The sequence below is a fragment of the Danio rerio genome, chromosome 7 (genome assembly GCF_049306965.1).
Source record: "Danio rerio strain Tuebingen ecotype United States chromosome 7, GRCz12tu, whole genome shotgun sequence".
NCBI classification, from domain to species: Eukaryota; Metazoa; Chordata; class Actinopteri; order Cypriniformes; family Danionidae; genus Danio; species Danio rerio.
Window position 1 is genome coordinate 16,467,001 of NC_133182.1, and position 26,623 is coordinate 16,493,623.

Genomic DNA, 26,623 nt, shown 5'->3' on the forward strand with positions numbered 1-26,623 from the left:
CAAACTACTTTACGTTAAAGTTTCCATTAGTAATTTTATTTTTTATTTCATCCATACACTCTCATTGACACACGTAAACAACGGACAATTTTAGCTTAGCTTACGAACACAGGCAGAAAATGCAAACTCCAAACACCAATTTTAACATAATTGTAGATCATTGTACATGAAGATGGATGTGTGTTAATTCCTCAGAGTATCAGTTCACAACAATAATTTTAATAATTTTCACTAGCAAATGCAGCATTTGTCATTTTTGGAAGAAAAAAAAACAGCTAATATATACGCTTAACTTGCTGGTTTCAGGTGTGTAATTTTTTAGTAGGATGCACATATATTTGATTAATTGATGTATGATAGCAAAAATAATAAATTTTTCATTAGCATGCCAAAAATATTGTCTAAAAATATAAATATTGTCGATATTATAGTTATATTTGACATATATTACAGGTGGCCACTGCCACCGTGAATTGTAATTGGACAAACATACTCCATCTCATGTTTATTATTCAAACTCACTGCTTTCAAAGTTGTAGCTTTCATTGAGTTTGAGTAGCTGTACTGGCTGTTAGCAATATTGCAACGTTTTCAAAGTAGCTTCTAGACTCTGAAAAACATCAAGCTGTTTTCCTCTCGCTTATACTGCCCATAATGAAGGTGAGAAAATGTCCGTCAATCTAAATTGCGTTGGAAGCATGTGCGAGTGTATTAATTACCTCGTCCTGCAGCAGGGGCCGGGCATTAATAGGCGCCTGTGACAGAGACTGCTATTACCCTACGACACCCCGACAGCTTCTATTAATATTGGAAATTTGTCAACTTAGCCTTCGTGCCACTGTGATGGATGACACGCGGCTCTGAAGGCTAATACCCGCCGTCACCAGCACTTCAGCGATTGTGTGTGTCTGTGTGTGTGCGCGCGTACACAGCTTCACAGAATATGAGGTAATATTCTGGAAAATACACTGTTTAAGTATTGTTTGTTGTGTTTAGATGCCATTTTCAGTTTGTAATTTTTTTATGTTTGTTTAAAGTTTTTAACTAGATTTCTGAAATTAAAGTTTTATTTAAGTAAAAGCAAAGTGTTAAGGGTTAAAACACAGAATAGCAATGTTTAACAACTCATAGTTTAATCGATTGTAGACGGACAGTGTTTCATAAGCTAATGCTAACTTACATGCTAAAAACCTGACATAAAGATGCTCTTGAACTATTCTAATGCTATTTTTGCCTTATTATTTACTATGTTTTATAGTGTTCAGCTATTATTACTTTCTTACAGCTGTGATTCCAACATATTTTTAATAATGTGTCTTAACAAATGTTAAAGAAATCATCTTTAAGCACTTCGCTAAATACTATCATTTACCAATAGATTTAGTTGGATAGATAGGCCTTTGAATGGACACTAATCCAGATAGATTTTTACTTTGGTACATATTTTTAATTATCTACATGTTTTTAAATAATACTCTCAGAATACTTAAACAACCACACAGCATTAAATTGAATACAACAGTTATACAAGAGAAGATATTTTAATTAGATGTAAAAAAATATGCATAAAAAAAAAAAACAATTTAATAAAGTTTGTGTATACACACATACCCCTTGCAAATTCTGAGTTTAGTTGCTTTTGTTCCACCAGCAAGTTTTTTTGAGGGGTTTTGACTGGAATTGACAAGTTTCTCCCAAAATATAATAAAATGATGTACAAGAGGCATCATTTGTGGAAAAAAATATTAATTTATATTTGAACAATAAGTGGCTTCTTACCCTTCTCAATAATTAATTAAAAAAAAGCCTATTGGCTATTACAGCAATCAAACATTTATAATTGCTTATTAATCTTTAGCGATGAGCACCAACTCGTTCAGGTTGGAGGATCTCCATGCCATTACCTTGATCTTTCCCAGCCTCCACAGATTCTCATTTGGATTTAAGTCAGGACTCTGGCTGGGCCACTGCAAAACCTTAATGTTTTAGTCTGCCAATCATTTCTTCTCTACTTTTGCTGTGTGTTTTGGGTCATTGTTGTGCTGAAATGTTCACTAGTGCTCATGGACAAGTTTCTCCATGATGTGGTTACACGTTTCTGTTTATTATATATATATATATATATATATTAAATAAACGTATGTGCAAATGTCTCTAGAGAGAGAGAGAGAGAGAGTGCGCAATCGATTCTATTTATTAAATTTTCAAGTAAAACATGCACAAAATGTAATGATTCTTGGACAAAAGATTTGGCATAGAGTAAAAGCAATGTTAAATTACCACAAGCTTCACAAGAGGCATCATTTGTGGGAAAAAAAAAATATTTACATTTAAACAAAAAGTGGCTTGTTCAAAGTATTCATATCTTTTTCAATAATTAATAAAAAAGCCTTTATTGGCTATCACAGCAATCAAACACTTACAATCGCTTACTAATCTTTAGCATTGAGCTCCAACTCTTTCAGGTTGGAGGATCTCCTTGCCATCACCCTGATCTTTAACTCTTTCCACAGATTCTCAGTTGCATTAAGTCAGGATTCTGGCTGGGCCACTGCAAAACGTTGATGTTTTTGTCCACTAACCATTTCTTCTCCGCTTTTGCTGTGTGTTTTGGGTCGTTGTTGTGCTGAAGTGTCCACTGGTGCTTAAGGCCAAGTTTCTCGATGTTGTGGATTATACGCTTCTGTTCGTTACATGTAAAAAAAAAAAAAAAAAAAACATGTACAAATGTCTCTATAGACAGATTGAGATAAATAGAGAGAGGTGGGTGCAATCGATTCTATAGTAAAACATGCACAAGATGTAATGTTTCTTGGACAAAAGATTTGGCATAGAGTAAAAACAATGTTAAAAGGAGCTCAGACTATTATCCTTTCTATAAATTTCGATTAAAATCAATCAAATTAGCTAAAGATATTATAAATGCAAGTACTTGGGATATGTATAAATGGTATGTTGCAGTTTTGTTTGAATTTGTGTAATTCTGTATGTGGGTAACACATAACACTGTATGCTGGTAACCGTGTGTGAATGCGTTTGTTAAAAACCATCCTCCATAAGTCTGGCTCTGCTGCCGGGAGCTCAGTATGGAGTGTTTACGCTCTCCTAATTAAATCCAGCCCTGCCGTTACTGTAATCTGGATTTCATTTGGCCTCAACTCGACTCACCCATGAAATAATGAAGTAAAATCTGGGGCAAGAAAAAAACGTGTCGGGTCCCTTTGTTAGTCATTTCCTTGTCGACCATGTGGTGCGAATTATCAAAGAAATCCCTGGAATATTATTTTATTGTTTCAATTATGATTAAAAGATTAGCCATAGCAGGTCTGGAGAAATGAAAACCACACCAGCCAGTTCATTTCCAAACGCGCGTGCTCTCTAATGCTACGACACATTACATGGCCTCATTACAGCAGGAAAAAAAGGCTCTCTGGGGTTTTCCTTGACAAATGCATCACTATTTTGAGCGACAGTATATTTCTGCGCTTGATGTGTGAAGATGAACTATTCACCCTCTTTTCGTTATATTCATCCAGCACATATAATAAAATAAATGCCGTTTACTCTGCCTTTGTACCACAGAAATGTGCGCTATGACCACCATGACTCTTCTTTTTTTAATGTTTAACTGCTTTTTTTTTCTTTCCTGTTTGTTTTTGTTATACATTTTTATTTGTATATTTGCATCATGGTGGCTCAGTGGTTAGCAAAGCAAGAAGGTCGCTGGTTCAAGTCCCGGCTGAACCAGTTGGCATTTCTGTGTGGAGTTTGCATGTTCTCGTGGGTTTTCTCTGGGTGTTCCGGTTTCCCTTACAGTCCAAAGACATGTGCTATAGGTGAAATGGGTAAACTAAATTGGCTGTGTGTGTGGAGTGTATATAGGTGTTTTCTAGTTCTGGGTTGCGACTGGAAGCATCCGCTGCCTAAAGCATATGCCAGAATAGTTGATGATTCATTCCGCTGTGGACACCCCTGATAAATAAGAAACTAAGCCTAAATAAATAAATGTTTTTAATGAAAATTATGAAGTATTTCCATATTTTATGCATAGGGAATGCTGGTACATCAGCGTCATTTAGTTCCAGATTGTGATCTGATGATTTGATGAGTCTTCTAGTTGTTTTAAACGGCTCTGTAATCACAAACATCTGATGAAAACCTGGGATGGAGCAACAATAGCTCAATCTGAGCACATTTACAGTCTGATTATGAGCCTGAAGGCTGAAGTGAGATGAAGATGAGGGATAATCAGGAGTTCTGGAACGTGTGTGAATCTAATTTGAATTCATCTTGTCAGTTTGTACAGACTGGATTATAATTGGCACTTATTCAATTGACAAATTTTCTCACCCTCCAAAAATATCTGAAACAAATGATCTTAATTATGAGCATCTAACAGTACATCGCGCCGCCTTGTTGTTATTGAATAGAGCCTTAACTGATGAATTAATGTGAAAATAGATTATAATTCTGGACTGATATCAACAAGTACAGACAGCAGGTAGATAAATATTAGATTGACTTTTTAACATATTTACATTTTAAAATGTGTCAAAATAGTTTCTAAAGATAAAATAATGAAGCTTTCCTGAATGACTTTTTTATCATGACTTACAGAAAAGACAGTAAAACGAAAGTCAGTGTATCAATATTTTATATACCAAAAAGCTTGTCAGGCGTGTTTAAAACAATAATCAATAGATGACATTAAAATACTAAATTTAAGGTTAACAATCCAGCCCAAAAATACTAATTATTGTAACTTTAAGTCTTTATACTTTGCCACTATCCTTCAAAATCATTTAGTAAGCTAGTTTTAACCACTTACAGTGTCATACATTTTTGTATGATCTCTTTTTCTTTTGTTTTCAGACTTTTATAAGTACAGCTCAGAATAATGTTGTAATTTCTTTTAATGGAACTATACTTTTTATTAAGAAACATCTTAGCAACCCTGAAAACAATCACAGAATACTATGCCAACCACTCAGAACTTTCAAGTGGCCTTCTAGAAAGACACTGGCAACCATAAATGTGGCAACCACATATTTAAAAAAAGGAAAATGTAAAGTTATGTTTTGTGATGATGGAACATTAAAATGTCTGTGATTTCAATGGTAAAAATATTGTAAAAATGCTACAGCCAAAATCTGTGACCTGGTTAACAGTTACTGCAGCAATGAAGTTTTATTAATATATAAATAACCTTAAATTCACTTTGCCAGATTTCCCTATATTACACCCTTTTTTTGTTGTTGACATTATGGCCCGTGCCCAATTCTACCCTTTAGCCCTTTCCTTTACCCCTTGTTTTGCACGTTCATTTGAAGGGTAAGAGGTGTCCCAATTCTCTTTATCTTGTAGGGCTAAGGGGAAAGGTTAGATAGCCCTTAAAACTAAAATTTTTTAGGACCACACTCAAAACTAAGAGGTTCAAAAAATTCCCAGAATACACTATCTACAATGGTCACGTCTCACACACAAACACTTATGGACTACAAATCCGCCATTTATTGACTACATTTTTATATATGCACTCTGCTCACCCTCACACATGGGCTGTGTCCGAAACCGCCTACTACTCAGTAGGTACTGCATTTGAATTTAAACGTACTAATCGGCCGTTAGAAAAGTATGCTCTATACAGTATGAACGTGAAAAGTATGAATGGAATTCGGACGTACTACATCCGCCATTTTGTCGTAGTCATGTGACCTACCTGCGTCAATTGCGTCGCTTTACTCCAATTCATGAATTCGCTCGCGGGGCATCATGGGATAGCGCATTGTGCATGGGATGCGCACTCCAGAATCTCGCCGGAAGTAGTAAGTCATCCGGGTACTTCTCGCATACTGATTTTCGAATTCTATGAATTCGGATCTACTAGGCTCGCATACTGATTTTAGCATACTATATAGTATGGAAGTATGCAGTTTCAGACGCAGCCATGCTTCCTCATTCTGACTCATTACACCCACACCACCTGAGGATTGTCAATGACTGATTACACACTACTTAAGCAACACACTCACTCATTCCCATTGCCAAGTCTTGTTATCTGTTTAGTGAAAATTCAACGCGTTTTCTTAGTCTTGTTTTCCGGTGTGTTCACCTTAGCCTGGTTCCAAGTTATCCCTGTCTGCCGCCTGCCTTCTGATCTCTCGCCGGTTATAGTGACTACGATTCTGGATTTGCCTTCATACATCTGTTTGCACCCGTGTTGACCATTGCTTGCCTGACTACCGAAGAAACCTGCATGTGGATCCGAACCTCAGTTGTCTCTGTCACTCCCCGTGTTACAGTTACATGTTGTGTTGATATATAATTTTTATTACATTACTCAGTGTCATGTGTTACCGTGATGGGGTTTAGCACTTGTGTAAATGACACTGAACACTTTTGAAATAAGTAGTTACTTATAATTATTAAAAAATGATTTCTAGTACTTCGAAACATTGGCGTATGACTATACAGTAATGAAATTAATGTAATTTTCATGAAATTTATTTCATTCCATTTTTTTTTAACGAAATTTCTGGCAACCACAGCTGCCAGATTTTTATCAGTTTTTATTTTTTCAGCCAAATTTTGCAGATGGATAATCGAACAATGGTAATGAAACATTAGAAATTTATTTGCATTTAATTTACTTTATTTGTAACTATAATTTAATGTAGAAACTTGATTTTATGTATACATTAATTTCAACAAAATGTAAGTTTGAAATATTACGTGTTTACCTGAAGGAAGGATAGAAGGGGGAAAAAAACGTTTCTTTTCAGAGATGTTAATGTCTCAGACTGTGCTGAGTGAAATCAATACACACTTAGGTCTCGTTTACACATCCATCTCAGATGTGTCTCCCGTGACCTCCTGTGATTAGATGTTGTCGAGAGAAAGGCCAGTGATTTTGACTGTTTACCGTATCAGTGTTTTCAAGAACAAACGTGAAAAGCGACAGAAAGGTTAGTCCCAAAAACAGTTTTGCAAGACATTTAACTAGTGATCATATTGGCAGGCAGATATACAAATGCCAGGTGTAAACAGGCCACTTAGGACATCTAGCAGAAGTTCAAATCCTCCTGGGCTCAGTGACACATGTAGCGCTTCCAGAATCTTCTGTTATCTGCAACACTTGTGTGGTATAAATCGTGCCGCTTGCATCTCACAGCAGAACACAAGTGCAAATCAGTTGATTTAATAGCTGCTGCTGATTTGGGAATTAGTGCCTAGCATATGACGACTAAGTGGCGCCACGACATCACATCCTCCGGCTTCCCATCCCCACAGCTGCTGCTGCTGGCACCGTCCGCAGAGATAATCGAGATGTCCAGATGAAATATATTCACTGTGGAGAATGCATCATGCGCATCTCGAATAATGCAGAACTTTTCTATTGAGTTGTTACTTGTGCTGGTTTTGCTACATGGTAGAGATCCTATAGTTTGAAGTTATACTTTGCAAAGATTCTGTTGCATTTTTATAAGTAATTTGTTTAATCTTTAAAACACTGAACATGGTTTTGCAAGGGTGAAAACGTTCTTGAATCCAACATGAACTAAAATTCAAAGAATATCTAGTCAGACAAATGCTAATGCGGTCTTTTAATTAATAAATGTGTTTGAAATGTTTTGGTCATAGTGAGTTGGACAGGTCCATTAATTGCGTTTTGATGCTTTTACGCTCTCCTCCTCTGGTCTGCCTTTGTCTTTTATTTTCTGTTAATGGATGAAGGCCCGTTCGGTTAATTAGCATTAATTTATTTCCAGCGTAATTGAGGACACTTACGCAGGCCTTATTTAATTGACTGACCCTCGTTGTAATTACAGTTATCGTGAACTTAAAGTGACAGCGTATCTGCTGCTTTTCTTTCTTGCTCCTCATCTTTGTCCTCTATCTGGGGCATGTGGGTAATTAATGATGATGTACTGGATGTAAAAGCCTCACTAGCGCTCTTTTGTAGGTGTTAATATATAAAAAAGTATTAAACTTGGACACATCTAGAGTCTGTAAAGCAAAGATCTGGCAAAGACCTGGAACATGATGGCAATCACAAAACAACACTTTGGCAATCACCCAGAACACCTAAGTGCCAACATAACAGCAGCTCCGCAACCAGTTCATACCAAGATCCTTGTTATACCACAAACAACCATCAAAAAACACAAATATTCAGAACACCCTAGCTTGCATGGTTCAGGATCTGTAAAGCTACGCATCGATGAATTTGCTCTTCAGTGTTTGGACTCTCAGTAATGATTTTAAACCACACTGAACTGAGCTAAACTGAACTGCACTAAAAACTGAACTACCCTGATCCAGTTACTATGACCATTTATGTGAAGTTGCTTTGACACAATCTACATTGTAAAAGCGCTATACAAATAAAGCTGAAGTGAATTGAATTGAAATTAATTGAATTGAATTGAATAGCAACAATGACCATCTTTCAGCCACACAGAATATCCTAGAAACAGCATTACAGAATAAAGGCTGGTTTATACTTCTTCATCGAGTGATCGGCGTAACCCACGCAAGCCTTGTGTGTAGCCATGCATTTATACTTCTGCATTCTGTTTGTGTTGCTCTCTAGTAACATTCCCGAAACACTAGCTGGTAGGGATGGTACCTCACATAGCCTTGTGGACTATGCATGGGCATAGTGCAGCTGTGCTGCGAGTCATCCGAGTTTGAATCCTGGCTTGTACAAACATTCAGAAATTGTGACTTAATGTTTTTTTATTAATGTAGATTTCTTTTTAACCAAAACAATACCTTATTCACAAAGAGTTCATTCGGATATTAGACTTTTGTTAGAATAAAACAAAACACACAAGAATAAAATAATCAATAAAATAACACATTTTAAATGACTACTACTGATAATAGTAAGAATTTCTTAATTATGGATTCAAATCCAATACAAATGATTGAAATGAATAGACAGCTTATATATATTGTGTCTTTTGGCTATTGGTTGGAACTAATTGTGATGAGTGACGTGATATTAGGTGTTTCTGGTAGACCTTGCGCTATTTCCTTAATTTACATAATGGTTTCTTTGTTTAAGTTGTTTAAGAGCAGTACTTAAAAACAACTGCCATGCATCACTGTAGAGATGAGTTTCAAAGCCTTGACACATTTGCTTTTACTGTTTCAGTGTTTCACGAAGACTTGCTCTGCACACCACTAAAAGCCAGCAGTACTGTATATATAGCATCCACATTGCCAAAAATATCAAATAAAATGTTAAATAAAAAATAAGATGGCTGTTTCCTTTGGTTCTGTGCTATACAAGAAGTGCTGATGTTCTTCTTGATCAGTGGGACATACAGCAAGGCATGATTTGAGACCATATCCTCTCTGGTGATCTGAGCGTGTTTGATGATGAAGTATAAACATGTTGGATTTTCAGGATTGTGTTAACACTGATTGTAAGTTGGGTGTCTGCTGGTAAGGGGAAGGGGGTGATGGGAGATCATTCCACAGATGGGTATCCCGTTTCTTTTGTTCTCGGCCTAATTAAAGCACTGCTAATCAAGGCTGTTGATGAGGGGAAAGAAAGAAAGAGGCAAAACAGCAGGAGATGCTTTCTACCGTTTGTAAGAGCTGCTCATCATGTACACACGATTAAAGTCATACCAAGAGTCTTTCTCCCTCAGTCTCGCTCTCTTCCCCTCTTTCTTTCATCTCAGTGGTAGAAAATGACATTTATATTGAACTACATTTCCTCTATATTAATCTTTCACACTAGAATCATTGCAGGGGATCCAGGAAGTGCTGAGATGAGACTGTTTGATATGCCAGCTGCTCAGTAGTACAGTACAGACACTATTTAAATGAATGTTACAACTTCAAAACAGCCTTATAAACGTATTAATTGCATTTTAACGGAAACAAGAGGGTAACCTAAGTTTTACCTCCTCTGGAATGTCACCATAAGTACATCATTGTACAACCCCAAAATCAGAAAAAGATAGGACAGTATTGAAAACGCGAATAAAAAAGAAAGTACTGATTTTTAAATTTATTTTGACTTGTATTTCCCTACAGACAATACAACAAACATTATTTAATGTGTTCCTCATGATTTTTATTGCTTTTTTTTTTTTTTAATAAACATGTAATCCAATTTTGGTTCTTGCAATACATTTTAAAAAAAGAACAGGAAAGCATTTAACACTTTGTAATGTTGCCATTCCTTTTCACATGTTTTAAAGACCTTTAGGGACTGAAGACACCAAGTGATGAAGTGTTTCAGGTGTAATTTTGTCCCATTCTTCCTAAAAACAAGTCTTACGGTGGGTCAGTACGGGGTCTTCATTGTCAAATTTTGCACTTTAAAATCTCACACTCATTCACTATTGGAAACAAGTCGGGACTGCAGGCAGGCCAATGAAGTACCTGAATCCTCTTCCTCCGCAGCCAGGACTTTGTAGTGTGTGCAGAATGTGGATTTGTCTTGTCTTGTTTAAATATGCAAATATCCCTGGAAAAGAAGTCAGCATATTGTCCTTCAAAATCTCTTTGTACTTTTCAGCATTAATGATGCCATCACTAAAGTGCAGGTTACCTTTGCCATGGGCACTGACACAACCCCATACCATAATAGATCCTGGCTTTTGGACACTGTTAACATAGGGCTTCCTTTCGGCACAGTACAGTTTTGACTGGCATTTGTAGATGTAACTGTATTTTAATACTTGACAAAGGTTTGCCAAAGTAATCCTGAGCCCATGAGGTGACATCGCTTATAGTTGAGTGTAAAATCTAACAATTTCTAATACAATTATTTAGTTACAATTGACAAATGTTTAACAAATTATTATTATTTTGTATAGATTTCTCATGAGTTAAACAGAATATCTCCCTCCAAGACACAACTTATTTTTACAACTAATGTGTGTGTAAGTACCACACAATTATGTATAAGTATATAGGTACTTTTAATTATATTACAGGAATGGTAATGTTCGGTGAAAATGCTATTCTAAATAATTTGTAGGGAAATTTAATTGTAAGAGATTATAATCCAAGCCCAAAAATACATATTCTGACACACTATAAGGAGCTTTTTGGAGTAAAATATGTGTACCATAGCAGTTTTTGATTTAGAGACAACCAATTAAATGAAAGTATATTCAACTGATTTAAAACGACAAAACTTTCAGCATTGTCTGCTTAAAGCACAAAAATGACACAGCTGAGTTTTAATGACTACAGGTTCTGCCTCGAAAAGACAACTTGTGAATCTTCCAGAGATTGTTCTACTGGACTCCCCGTAATCCTTTTTACCCAAAGCTCCTCATCTTCACTTCTGAACACTGAGTGCATGTGCTGACACTCGGGGTCTGATGTTTGTCTCTCCCTCCTCCTCCTCTCTTCAGCCCTGCAGCCATCTCTCCGTTCCAGCGGATCACTATAATCAGAGGAAGACAGCCGCATATATCGTCTGATTCCAGAAAGGGAGCGCGAGCAAATACATGTATAAATTTTGAGAGGTGGCAGAGAATCAGAAAGGCTTGAGCCACAGACAGGCAGTAAAAAAAAAAAAAAAAAAAAGTTGGCAGATCTCAAAGCTGTAATCCAGTGTCCACATAGCTGCGTGACAGATAAAAGATACACTCACACACCAAACTGAGAGAAAAAGCTCACATTAAGGATATGTGCACCTGGCATGCATCTTTTGTGAAGATGATAGCGGCGGAAAACATGTTTTATATATTTCAGTGTATGTTTTGGTATTCTAGGCTCATAAATTGTAACCTATTTAAGCATGTTTTAAACCCAAACAAAAAAAATATTTCTCACATTTTTAAAAAATTTCTTAAATAATGAGTTCAACCCAGGCCCATTCTAAAAACGTAGTCCTATGGACGTTTCTGGAGACCGCGAAATACATCCTGGGAGGAATCTCCAATTTCTCTCGCGAGTGCTGTTCGAACCTGCTGTTCTCGCGTAACCCATCAGTCTTTGTAAAATTTGAATTGAATATTTTTCTTGCAAAATAAATATTAAAGCTGAATTTATGAAGTATCAAGCTTCATTATAGAAAAATTTAGTTTTTTAAACCTATTTATATGGATATAATTTTAATTAAAAATTACAAAACAATTGTTTGACCACACACACAAACACAAGTTAAATTCTACTCTTAAGTTTCACTTAATGAGCAAGTTATTTCAGTTAATCAAATATAATGTTTAATTCACATAAAAACTAAAGTCAAACAAATCCAAACTACTTAAATTAGTGGAACTGTTTTAGGGCGTACTCACACTATGCTATCTGAATCGTGCCCAGGCCCGTTTTTCCGGATCGTTTGAGAAGTGCGAGTGCTCTGAATCTGAGCCTGGTTCACTTGGGCTTTGGCGCGGTATGTCTAAGCCCGAAACTGAAAGCGAGACCTGACTTTTAAGGGACCGTTTTATATGAATTATTTAATCATTCTCACTGTTCAATGAATAAACTGTCGTAGTTTATTAAAGACACAAACCCCTCACTACACGACAGCTGCACCTTCAGCAAACCTCCTAATTCCTGCAGCATGAGGACTTTATGATTGTTTATGAGCGTCAAAAGTGGTGATCTGTTTGGGTAAATATTTGACTGTGAGTCACTGCATATCAAATGGCTTAAACGATATGACAAAAGAAATCTCCACTGTGCTGAACGAGAGCGCTTACTGACCAGCCAGCCTGATCTAACGAGAAAACGTAAGTATTTTACGTTTTGCCAGTTTAGTGGCTAATTCGTACGAATTCGTACGATTTCAGTCGTACGAAATGATACGATTTTAAAAAGGAGGCGTGGCACCTAACCCCACCCCTAACCCCAACCATCATTGGGGGAAAAGCAAATCGTACTAAATTGTATGAATTAGATCGTACGAATTCAAACGAATTAGCCACTAAATGAAAAAGTTACAAATTGCCGTGAGATTGTGTTGGACCAGCGCAACATCAATGACGTAAGCGTGCACAGGCCCAAATGTAATGGAAGTGCGGGCCATCGGGGGAGATGGGAGGGGGGACAAGCGTGCTTTAGCTTGTTCAAGGCAACTGTACATAGTGTGAGTATGCCCTTAGAAAATTAAGTTTATGCTACTCAATCAATTATTTTGAGTATTTAGGTTTAATAAAAATTTCTGACAACTTTCTAGTTCTCTTTTCTGATGTAAAAACACTTCTCTTTTTTTTTTTTTTTTAACTGGCATCTATGGTCATAAAAAGTTGAGATTTTACTTGCAGGTCTACATGTTGGCAACAGTGTTTTGGGGCATCGATTCACTGAAGTGTTTAAAGAAAAGCTACTAAACTAGTAACGAAAGACTGGTAGAGCTGATTGATCCACCAAAGTTCCATCGCAAGCTCAACTTGAGCAGGAAATTTCATAATAGTAAGTTTTTACTTCCTTTCAGTACATTAATGGGTGTAACTCCTGCAAAACCCAAAAAGTTAAGGTAACTCAAACCATTTAAGTTTAAAAACTAATCCTAATGAGTACTGTGAACTTAATCCATTTGAACTTACTCCATTTGAGTAATCAAAGCAATTTGAGCACAGTAAAACCTGATAAATGAAGAGAACTCAAACCAATTGAGTGCTGTAAAACTCAATAAGTTAAGGCAACTCAAACATTTGAGGAAACCAATTGCAACAAACCATTTGAGTTAAAAAAAACAACAAATCTATATGAGTACTGTGGACTTACTCTATTTAAGTTGAAGTAATGAGGTATTTCATTAACTAATTACCTTCAACACTGAGTTCAAAACTTTTTTCCAATGAGTAGAATTAACTTTCAGTACATTTTGAGTTAACTGCACTCATTTTATTTTATAAAGTTGACTGTTAGGTTTTAAAGTGTGTGTATATCAGCATCGAAGAGGAAAAAAATGCACACAATTACTTCATGCTGAAGGAATTACTACAACTCTGAGATCTGGACTAACTTCTACTATATGAGAAGCTGCTTTGACAATCTACATAGTAAAAAGCGCTATATAAATAAACTTGAATTGAACTTCAGCACAAATAGATTAAGTTAATTTACAAGTTTTCACAAATTTAAGTGAATTGAACATAAAACTATTAAGTTATCTAAAAAAAACAAACAAAAAAGTTGTGTTGGTTTAACTTATAAAAATAGGTAAGTAAAAGATGTAAGAAAGTAATTTTTTGATTGTGTTTCCAGGGTTTCTGGCAAAAAAAAAAAAATTGTCAAAAGGAACAAAAATATCCTACAAATTCATAATAACGATTCAATAAAAAGCCTCTTTGCAATTTAAAGCATTCACAGATCCAGTGGAATGTAAGCTTAAATTTATAGCATTGCATTTAGATCTGCGTACATTGTGTCAGATTTCTTTTATTTGTGTTAGCAGTAGGTTTCTGTCGAGCCAATAAACGCAACGGCCAATCAGATGCATTTAAACTAGAGTTCAGAGACTTAAATGGACACTTTTGTCGCATAGACACTTTGTTCCCAATAAGTTCAGACTTTATAAAGATTCCTTTCTTGCTATACATAAACATACCACCTTTCCAAACACAAATGAAGAGAGATTATATAAAGCAGCACTTTGTAAATTCTTTCCAATAGATTTTATGTATGTATGTACGTCCTTCTTTATGCCTTCTTTGTGTCGCCCCAGACCTGACATCCTCTTTTTCTCTCTCTCAAAGGCTGCTCTCTACAAGGCTAGGAGTCGCGAGTTTTTTTTTTTTTAAAGAGATTGGAGAAAAGAAAAGCTAGAAAGGGGGAGAAGAAATGCACTCGTGAAAGCCTGAGTGGAGAGTTCGCTTGCTGAGAAGAAGAGAGGTGAGCTCTGAATGGATGAATCTCGGAGAGAGCAAGGTTCTCCTGTTATGGGTTGCGGGCTCCTGTTGTCAGGAGGCAGGTTCTTTTTAATGCATCCTGGTTATTGATTCTTTCCCGCTCTAAATGTAGGGGACATGCCTTTTTATTAAAGTAAGCAGCTGGTCAATGGGCCTAACCAGTAATGGGAATTGACTTTCTGCTAATTACCCAAACGCAGGGCATTAATGCAGCTTCATAATGGAAAAGAAGCACTTTGTGCCTCGAGGCGGTGTGTAAAACTTGAAAAATCACTGCTCTTTCTTTTTTTCTCTTTCTTTCTCTCTTGCCTTTGTTGCTTTGGTTTCTGCTAATGATAAAATATCTATCTATTTGTCTGTCTATATATCTGTCTGTCTATATATCTGTCTGTCTGTCTGTCTGTCTGTCTGTCTATCTATCTATCTGTGTCTGTCTGTCTGTCTGCTTGTCGATGGATCCATCCATCCAATCAATATCTGTATATCTATATTCATCCATCTATCTATCTGTATATCTGCCTGTCCGTTCGTCCATCTATCCCTCTTGCTATCCTCTCTGTCTATATTTATGTCTAAATCTATCTGTATATCTGCCTGTCCATCTGTCTCTGTCCATACATCCATCACATTTTTCAGCAAGAATGCATTAAATGGATTTAAATGTAAAAGATTTAAGGTTTTAAATAAATGCTATGCTTTTTAACTTTCTATTAATATATATTCATAATTATTAAAATATGTATCATGGTTTGCACAACAAGTTTAAGCAGTTTTCAACTTCAAACAAAAATCTTAATAATATTGATAAATTGGCTAATTTAAATATTTTTCAGCAAAGAAATTCAGCCTCGCTGAGGATGAGAAATTAAGCATAAAAAAGTGTCTTTCACAAACATTTAAACCGAACATTGACTTTATTCTTGAACAAATTTGTGTTAATAACCTGCTGTGGGGGAAAAATTGTGACTAAATTGTGACTGATTTAAATTAATATTTTCTATAGGAAGCTTTACGATATTATATTTGTGCATAAACATTAGATTAGTCAGTACTGAGGCCAATCTGGTGCTAATCTAGCAAAATAACTTACAATAATGGTTAAAAAATTAGTTGCCCAAATTAAATAAAATACAATTTTCAAAAATAGCAAAAATCAAGAGAAACAAAAAAATATACACAATTTTGTTGAAATGTTGTAGTTTTTTTCATGAATTTAAATGTATTATCTTTCCATTTATAAAGGTGTTCTGTAAGTAAAATATTATTTTAATAAATATATCTGTTTAATAAATCTGTTTTGTTCAAATGCACCAATATATCTTACCCATATTCACTGAGAAATGGATAAAAATATTCATTTTCAAAATGGGCTGTTCTCAATTATGCTGAGCACTGTATATATATTTCAATGGCAGGAAAAATGGGGTTTTGAAGTTTTTTTTGTAGAATTTATAATAGTTTTTTAAAGATTTTAGCATTTTAATGTTTTAATATTGACATTTTAAGGAGAACAAAATGTAAAAAATACTGAATTATATTATATTATATTATATTATATTATATTATATTATATTATATTATATTATATTATATTATATTATATTATATTGTATTATATTATATTATATTATATTATATTATATTATATTATATTATATTATTCATTTTCTTTTCGGCTTAGTCCCTTTATTAATCTGGGGTCGCCACAGCGAAATAAACTATAAACTTATTCTTCAGCATTTGTTTTACGCAGCGGATGCCCTTCCAGCTGCACCCCTCACTGGGAAACCCTTACACACTCATTCACACACATACATACACATACATGGACATTTTAGCCTACCCAATTCACCTGTACCACATGTCTTTGGACTGTGGGGGAAACCGGAGCACCCAGAGGAAACCCACACAAAAGCAGGTAGAACATGCAAACTCCACACAGAAACACTAACTGACCCAGCAGAGGCTTGAACCAGCGGCCTTTTTGCTGTGAGGTGACAGCACTTATTATTATATTATATTACATTATATTATATTATATTATATTATATTATATTATATTATATTACATTATTATAAAGACAGCAAAAATAAACTTTAAAAACTAAATGAATTGTCTTTTTCAAATATAAATAATAAAAACTTTAAATCTACACTGCAAAATGCCGTTTAATAAAATGCTGGAAAAGCATACATTTTAAATTGAACTAATATTATTGCTTTGGGTTGCTTAAGCAGATACTTTAAGTCAGCCAAAATATACTTTCTAAACATTAAATGCAGGGTTATTTTCAAATCCACCCAACATTCAGAAAGGTTAATATTAATTAGAATAATTACTGATCACTGAAGTAAAGTTTGGGCCAAATAAAATAAAAACAAGAAATGTTTTGTAGAGAAATAATGTATTGAACACACACAAAACAACTAAATAATACATTGTGTAAGCTGCTGAATAGTTTTACACAGAATGCTGGATCTTACTACACTGAAGGCATATCATAATATACGTTTCTTCATATTCTGTGCTGAAGTAAAGCATTAAAATGGCATCAATGAAGATGCATGAACGTTCTTCTAGATTCTTTATACATATCCTTGGCCAGGACATGAGATGAAAAAATGCAGTGTGAAGATCTTAAATAAAATGTCTGCGATCTGCCAGGAGATTAAGTAGGCATTAGCTGTTATTTATTATTTAAACAGGTGTCTGAATCAAGCGAGTGTGTTCTGCGGTTTAGCAGGCTAACATCCCATAGCCGTTGCATATTAGCATGCATAAAAGCCTGTTAACTTTGGCAAACAGGCTTTACCACATGCAAGTGTGCTTTACTGTAGGCATGTTTTCATTTGGCTGAACGGCTTTAGGTCTGCTGGGAATCAAAGCTTTAGTGAATAACTAAATATATACACTGCTTCTATTGTAAATAACACGTATAAATACACGCATTTGTAAAAGGTATAAAGAGCAAGGACTTCAAGTCGAATGATTCAACTGTTTATTTCAGTCCCACACTGTAAAAACATTCTTGCTGCCTTAATTTTTTTTTGTTGAATTAAATTAACTTAAAAATCTTGAGACAAAAATCTTAAGTTAAACGTCCTATAACTAAATTTGAGTTAAAACCTGATTAACTTTTTAGAATAAGTTAAGGCAACACACAAATATGTGTTGTCTTTTTGTCGTAAATTTCTTTACAGTGCATATGACGTTCTTTCTTACATTGATTGCATTTGATGTTCCTTCTTTGAATTTTACATTAGGATAAATATGAATAAATGTAATATTATTTTTATTCCATCTGCCTACCAAAATAAGCCTCTTTATTATTGATGCACCATATGTCTGTGACCAGCTGTGATCGGCTGATAAATGCTTATTTTTTATTTTATCAGTATTGGATGATAAGATTGATCAGATTTTTTTCAGAGTAGAAGAGTTTACGTAAGAGGAAAGATAAGATTTTAGCATTGTGGGAGTTTTTAGCATGAAAAGTAGGACTTCAGAATTGCAACTTGAAAATCAATATCGGTTTATCATTTTTTTATAAAAGAAAAATAAAGTTCTTGATGTTTCAGAGTAATTATATAAACAAAACTTTAAAAAATAACATCACTTATTAATTTTATTAGCGTTTTGTTTTGCGTAATCTGTCTCAGAAAAAAAAATTCCTCGCTTATAAATATCGGTTATCGGCTTTCCAATGTAAAGAGTTATCGGTATCAACCAAAATTTTAAGATATAATTTTTATGGATACTCCAAATACCCATGCAGAAGAAACTTCAGCAATTCTACGTATAGCATTGCATGACTGTTTAGGGGTGGAGTTGGGTGCCACGCCTCCTTTTCAAATTGTTCATTTTCATACGAATGAATTCGTACGAATTAGCCACTAAACTGACAAAACAGAAAATACTTACGTTTTCTTGTGGAATCAGGCATTATCATAGAATGATCACCTCAATGTCATTATGTCAGATCAAATCAATTTTGATTTTTGACAAAATATGCATTACAATTGGCTTATTAATCACATAGCCCTACTACTTTATATTATAACTAGCAATGGAAGTACACTTAAGAAGAGTTTATGTTAGAGGAAAAATCATTTAACCACAGTGTAGATGAGATGTCGGCAGTAACAGGACATCAAAATTTCAATTTGTAAATAATATCGATGGAAAAGATCTTGTGTCTGTTGTCCATTGTATTAGCATTTTATTTTTGTAATCCAGGTAATATAAAATATACGATTTGTATTTCTCTGCATATATATATCATCTATAGCAGGGCTGGGCAAACTCGGTTCTGGAGGGCCGGTGTCCTGCATAGTTTAGCTCCAACACTAATCAAACACACCTGAACATGCTAATCAGTGTCTTCAAGATCACTAAAAATCTAAAAGCAGGTGTGTTTGATGAGAGCTAAACTGTGCAGGACACCGGCTTTACAGGACCAAGTTTGCCCACCCCTGGTCTTAGGCTTCCAAATATATGAGCAATGTAACACGAGTAGTAGTGCTTCTATAATGTAATGTAATGATTCTATAGCGTAATGTCTAATGCAGGGGTGTCCAAACTCTGTCCTGGAGGGCCGGTGTCCTGCAGATTTTAGCTCCAACTTGCCTCAACACACCTGCATTGATGTTTCTAGAAAGCCTAGTAGGAGCTTGATTAGCTAGCTCAGGTGTGTCCGATTGGGGTTGGAACTAAACTTTGCAGGACACCGGCCCTCCAGGACCGAGTGTGGACACCTTTTGTCTAAAGTGATGACAAAACAGGTGATTTTTCTCACATTTTAAGTTTATAAGGCTGAACGGCATGAAATACCATTCAATACAATTCAATACAGCTTTATTTGCCATTAGTCTGTAGAGATTTCCCAGTATTTCTCTGTTGCAATCAGGAGATCAAAATATCACTATGGTACAAATACTGCACTACAACACACAAAAGAGAGAGATCGACTTCATTTACTGGTGTAATAGTAATTTGATCAGCTTTAGTTTAAAATTATGCTGTTTTTCTCTTCTACCCGCTTATTATGTGGTCTCTGTTGCCGTCTTGTGGATGGACAAAGTCAACCGTCTTTGCTCTGCTCAGTATAACAGGCTGATGGATGCTGATGGTCGCTCAGAAATTATAAGTATTTAAAATAAGCACCATCCTTATAATAAACTGCATACTTTAATCTAAACAACTACATTCTCAACTAAAAAAAGCCTCGAATTTACATTTATCTTGTTCAACAGCTAGGGTATTTGTCAAAGAGTGTCCTCTGCTTGTTGCTGTAAGTGGGCAGAATAATACACAACAGTGAAGGGTGAAGAGGCTGGACGAGTGCAGAATATCGCAAGGCTATCAACCAATCAGATTTAAGAACCAGATAGACCATTTTGTATATTAAAGAGTTATCGATTATCGGTGTCACCCAAATTTTACTTGTTAGTGCATGTCTACTGTTTTTATACTGCCGTTTTTATTTCATTTTATTTTTGTAATCCAAATAATATAATATATAAAATTTGTATTTCTCTGCCTATATATATATTGATTATCGGTTTCCAAATATAAAGAGTTATTGGTTATCAGTATCACCCAAATTGTCCATATCAGTGCATCCCTTCTGTTTTATGCTGCCATCTTTATTTCATATGCTTTGAAATTTCAAAAACTGTTAATGTGACATTTCATCCAAATATCAAAGTTTCCTTTTTTCCCATCTTAGCTAACATCTCTCACACCGAGAGGTCTCATAGCAAACTATTTGCATGACTGCCTGAGGTTTCCGTTCCCCCATAAAGATAAATATTGGCAGAAATGTCATTCCAGTGTACTTGTAGACTTTCCCCCCTCTCTTTTCACTTTAATCTGATCCCTTCCACAAAGATTTATCATGTTGACTCGACCATAAATGAGGCTTAACTGCTTTTATAGCGAATCGGCGACCAAATGCTCAAACAAATGTGGAAAATTCAGCACAAAGACCGAAGAGAAGGAATAACGTAGCATGTTCGGGCATCTATATTCCTTGACACTGACAGTCAGAGATTGCGGCAGATGAATGGACGACCCAAAGTGCGCACGCAAATGCCTTTCTGTGTTTTGTCTGCCTCATTCAGATGTAAATTTCCTTCCTTTCTCTTGGGGTGTGGAGGAGGATGGGGGCTGGACTGAAAAATCTAGCCCAAATTGAAATGTCAATAGTAATTTTTGGCATACTGGAACCTTTAAGAGTCAAGGGCTCCTTCTCTATGAAGAGATGCAGACAGCGGTTGTCCTCTGGGGGTTGATGTCTTCTTGACGGACATGCTAAAATACCAGGGAATACTACCTTCTTTAATGGATTGATGAATGAGCTTTACTGCCCTTCTCTCGGCGAGCATGTCTGGATATATGGAGCGAATGCTGATGGTATACATTCATTCATTTAGCATTCAGCTGGAGATGGTTCTTATTAGTGCTCAGGGTTTAGGGTACGAACAAATGCTTAACTTGAAGAATTCCAGTCTGGGATACAGAGAATGGAAATCTGTAACAAGTACAAAACACCCACAGAAAACTAAATGAGAGTTTTGTATTCATACTTTAAAAATGGATTAGACTTGCTTTGATTAGATAAGACTTTTACTTAAATCATTTTACACAAGTCTCCAGTCTTCTTCTAAAACAGTAAATATAATATAGCTTGATCTCAAACTAATTATTTTCTTTCATTATTATACACTACCTGACTAAAGTCTTGTCGCCTATCCAAGATTTAGGACTAACAAGTAGTAACTTGACTTCTAGTTGATCATTTGGTATCAGAAGTGGCTTATAGGCAAAGGTCTCTAGATTACGCTTATTTTAGCTAAATAAAATATGATATTGCCTTGATTTTTAGTTATTTAATTGGAACAGTAAGGTCTGACTTTGCTTAAACAAAAGGAAAGAATGTACTATATAAAATATAAAGGCATGGTGCAGTGAAAAAAGAATGAATATTGTGTACAACTCCTATGAGTTTGGAGGACTGCATCCATATATCTCTGCAGTGACTCAAATAACGTATTAATAAAGTCATCTGGAATGGCAAAGAAAGAGTTCTTGCAGGACTCCCAGAGTTCATCAAGATTCTTTGGATTCCATGCCTCCTCCTTCATCTTACCCCAGACATGCTCAATAATGTTCATGTTTGGGGACTGGGCTGGCCAATCCTGGAGCACCTTGACCTTCTTTGCTTGTATGATGCTGTGTTCACACCAGACACGAAACGTGTGGATAAATCGTGCTATTCGCGCGTAAATTTTGCGTTTACTCGCTTCATTCACGCGTCAAATCTGCTTCATTCACACGTCAAATTTACAAAAAATAGACGTGGATTCGCGTGATGGGCAGGGCTTCTGTCTGCCCAGTGACTGTAGCTTTTTTGCTAAATGGTTAGCATGAATTTTATTAAGAAAATAACTGTGTTTATGTGCTTTACGAAGGCTGAAAAACAGAGTCAATTTGTTTGGAGCAGTGTCTGAGTCCCCTATATCCTTTCAGAGGTGCACCCAGCTCTGTGAGCTCATAAACTCCTCCAGAAACTTAACCTGGATGATGGAGGCTTTCAGCGGTGCTTTCGACTGAGTGTCGGCAGGAGGATTTTCCCCCGGGTCACCAACAACAGGCACTACCTCACAATCATGCCCCCACGAGAGCAAGCTCCTGATTGGTTAACGCTGCATGAATGTCCACTGAAGTTTAGATTTTCAACCTCGGGTGAATTGCGCTTCTTCCGTGTCTGCAGCATGAGGAGCGCCATCCTTTTGAAGAATTAGCCCTCTCCTGTGGTTTGTAATGTAATGGGCAGCACAAATGTCTTGATACTTCAGGCTGTTGATGTTGCCATCCACTCTGCAGATCTCTCGCACGCCACGTACTGAATATAACCCCAAACCATGATTTTTCCTTCACCAAACTTGACTGATTTCTGTAAGAATATTGGGTCCATGTGGGTTCCAATAGGTCATCTGCAGTATTTTTGATGATCGGGATTCAGTTCAACAGATGATTCAGCTGAAAAATCCTTCTGTTACTTTCCCATATGATCAACTAGAAGTCAAGTTATTATTTGTTGCTCTTACAACTGAGATTGAAGACAAGAGTTTTGTCAGGTTGTGTGTATATTGGCCAGTGCTAGAACTATGTTAAAAGACCACTTCACATTTAAAAAAAAAAATAATAATTTACAAATCCCCTAGAGTTTTACCAGTTTTGAATCCATTCAAATGATGTCCAGGTCTGAAGGGAGCACTTTTAGTTTAGATTAGCATAAATCATTGAATCAAATTAGCATCACACTCAAATTCAAAAAAGTATTTTTCTTATATATAACTATCTTAGGGGCGACGCAGTAGCTTGGCCTCGGCTGGGTCAGTTGGCGTTTCTGTGTTGAGTTTACATCTTTTCCCTGTCATTGTGTGGGTTTCTTCGAGGTGCTCCGGTTTGCCCCACAGTCCAAAGACATGTGGTACAGGTGAATTGGGTAGGCTAAATTGTCCGTAGTTTATGAGTGTGTATGAATGTTTCCCAGAAATGGGTTGCAGCTGGAAGGGCATCCGCTGTGTAAAAACATATGCTGGATAAGTTGGCGATTCATTTCGCTGTGGCGACCCCAGATTAATAAAGGAACTAAGCCGAAAAGAAAATGAATGAATGAATAACTATCTTATATATGTCTTATTACATTATTTTTCTATTTAAACCTGGACTCTTCTGTAGTTACACTGTGTATTAAGACCAACAGGAAATGAAATTTTCAAGACTGATTTGGCTATAGGAACTACAAGGTAAAGTCTAGATAGGATACAACTGCGGATACACACACTAATATAGCATCGTTTTTGTGACACTGTTTAACAATTATTAATATTTTATAGTACTGTGACAGGGTTAAGGGTAGATGTTAAGAACATGCAATTTGTTGAGTAATTTAATAAATAACATAAATAATACTCACTACTATTTTTGTCTAAAAGTGCTCCCTCAAGACCCAGAGATCAGCTGAATGGATTCAAAAGTGGTAAAACATAACTGTTTAACTCTAGATAACTGGTAAAATTAGACTATTTTCCAAAAAATATGTTTCTTTGAGGCATTTATAGACTTATTATACCTCTTTTGTAGTGTAAGGGATTGTTGTTTAATTACAACATTTTCAAATATATAATTTCAAGTGAAGTGAAGACAATATTTTCTCTATCATGTACCTCCTTACACTATAATCCAGCTTACAGTTTAGCTGTTTCTTAGTTCAATGTTAATCAGTGTTATTTTATAAAATCCTATTTCTCTCGCAAGTCACATGTTCTTATAAATCATGATAATTGTTTTTCCTATAAATAACTTTAGTGGATAAATTTTGATAGTATAGTTTAGATCAGGGATGGGCAAACTCGATCCTCGAGAGCCGGTGTCCCTGCAGAGTTTTGTTCCAACACTAGTCAAACACACCTGAACAAGCTAATCAGTGTCTTTAAGATCACAAGAAATCTATAAGCAGGTGTGTTTGATTAGGGTTGGAGCTAAACTGTGCAGGACACCGGCCCTCCAGGACCGAGTTTGCCCACCCCTGGTTTAGATAGTGTACCCACTGCTCCAAGTGTTTGTGTGTGTGTGTGTGTGTGTGTGTGTGTGTGTGTGTGTGTGTGTGTGTGTGTGTGTGTGTGTGTGTGTGTGTGTGTGCACGCACTAAGATGGGTTAAATGCAAGCACAAATATTGAGTATCACCATACTTAGCCACATTTCATTTCACACTTGACTTTTACTAGACACTTTATCTTTAGCGGTTTGATTGAGCACAAAAGCAGCTTATTGACCGTGGTCAATGCACTGAAAACGTACCTCTATATATATTTCTGGAGAGCACCAAATATGTCCCAGGATCTACATTTTTTGCAGGTTTTGTTTTCACAAATCCACCAGTGTAGGTCGCAGTGTATGCTTTTTGAGATGTAAAATTTTTTCGCGAGTTCCATTCATGCCTGCTGTTCTCGCATAAATCCACTAGAGGCTGCTGTTGATTAATTGACTGACTGACTGACCGATCAACTGACCCATCGTCCTTCTTCACTAAAAACAACCGATAATGTTTTTAAAAGCACCGATTGAACTGCACCCACCCACTTCCCTAAACCCAACAGACAGTTTTAAAAAGCAATCCAGAAAAAATAAACCCCCCTGATTTTTACCAAGTTTTCAGATTTTATCACATTCTCACCTTTATTTATTTGTTAATTTTTTTATTTTTTTGGCTTCTGATTTTATCTTACCTGCTTTCTGGAGCTGTTCCTTGCCGAACCCTGTCATCGTGTCAATTCCTCTCTGCGTCTCAAGTCTGCCGACGTACAAGGAGAGCTACTGGACAAACTGGTAACAGCAGGAAAGCCGTCCATATAGAGGTAAACGGTCAGCTGGTAAGCATAAAAAGTTTTCATTTTAAAGATGAAATGCAGCTATACATAACGACTGATTAGCGATCTCCAGAAATGTAAACAGGGGTACATTTTCAGAATGAGCCTATTTTAAATAAAAGTTATTTCACGTGAGAATAAAATTACATCTCAAAGTATTTAAATACAATTTAAATCTGATTCACTCTCCACCAAGATACAAATCATCACCTTGGAATTGTACGTTTTTTTCTGCGTTCTGAATGATTTTGAGATTTTGAGCTTCAAAGTTTTTGCAAACAGTATGTGTGTAACATTTACTTTTTAAATAAAAAGTCTTAAAATGTAAACAACTTTAAAAAAAAACATCCCATAATGTAAAAAAGTTGTCATTTAATAAGAATGTCAAAAACTTAATTTTGACAAAAATGTCAGAAAGAACCTTATAATTCTATGGTGACACAACATGCATTAAATTAAAAACATGTCAAATTTATAGTTAATAAAACGCTCATAAATACAACAATGCATTTTGTTTTGATGTCAGTCATCCTGCAGCAAAAGTTCTAAAGGCATAAAAGATGTTTAAAATGATCAAGTTTTTGTTGATTTGACCAAAACAATTAAATAGATGAAAAAATATCGAGAGTTGTTGAGTGACCTTGGTCTTAAAAAGCAGAATGTCTTTTATACTTTTAAAGAGGCTACATGTAGGAATTTCATGTGTTATTCACTTTTTTATGTGTAAATGACTTTAAAAAATCCTATAGCACAAAGCATTTCTTGACTTTCTCGGTTGTCTATGTCTATAAAGATTCATTCTTTTATGTGAAGAATTGGGGACATTTTTGATTTGTACAAAATATGTGTCGTTTAGATGCACTCTTTAATTCTGTACACATGAAATGAAAGCTTTGTTACATACAATGTTCAGGACAAGAATGAAAGAGCTGTTCTGTACTGCGATGTCAATGTGTCGTGCTGAGAAAAGGATTAAAACCGCAGTCTCCCACAGCCAGTTCTATAGTCTCAAATAGAACTTCCAAACAAACTATCACCTTTAATTACAGTACATCATCTGTTGAGATACCTGAGAGTATATAGTATATGCTGTGTGTATATTTTGTTATTGAAAATGGGAACATGGCGTTACAAAGCAGCCTATTGTTGGTTTAAAGGACACTGGAGCTATAGAGTCAAAGTTAGTGATTGTAGACACTTTATTTATCTTACAGTGTGTCCTCACCACACATGACAATTAAATCTTCTGTGACAGAGACACATGAAAACCCCAAACCTTATGCTATATTCATTCATTTTCCTTCGGCTTAGTCTTTATTTCTGAGGTCGCCACAGCGGAATT

The 26,623-nt window shown here is 35.7% G+C and overlaps 2 long non-coding RNA genes across 2 annotated transcripts in view; one reads left to right on the plus strand and one right to left on the minus strand.

The window, feature by feature from the left end:
- Positions 1 to 26,623, minus strand: part of LOC141375331 (uncharacterized) — a 314,549-nt gene that overhangs the window by 57,435 nt on the left and 230,491 nt on the right. The gene's annotated exons all lie outside the window — the stretch shown is intronic.
- On the plus strand, positions 463 to 25,284 carry LOC141375329 (uncharacterized). Its single transcript, XR_012383216.1, has 5 exons — positions 463 to 660; positions 732 to 948; positions 13,251 to 13,398; positions 14,688 to 14,823; positions 25,205 to 25,284. It is a non-coding gene; the product is annotated as an uncharacterized lncRNA (long non-coding RNA).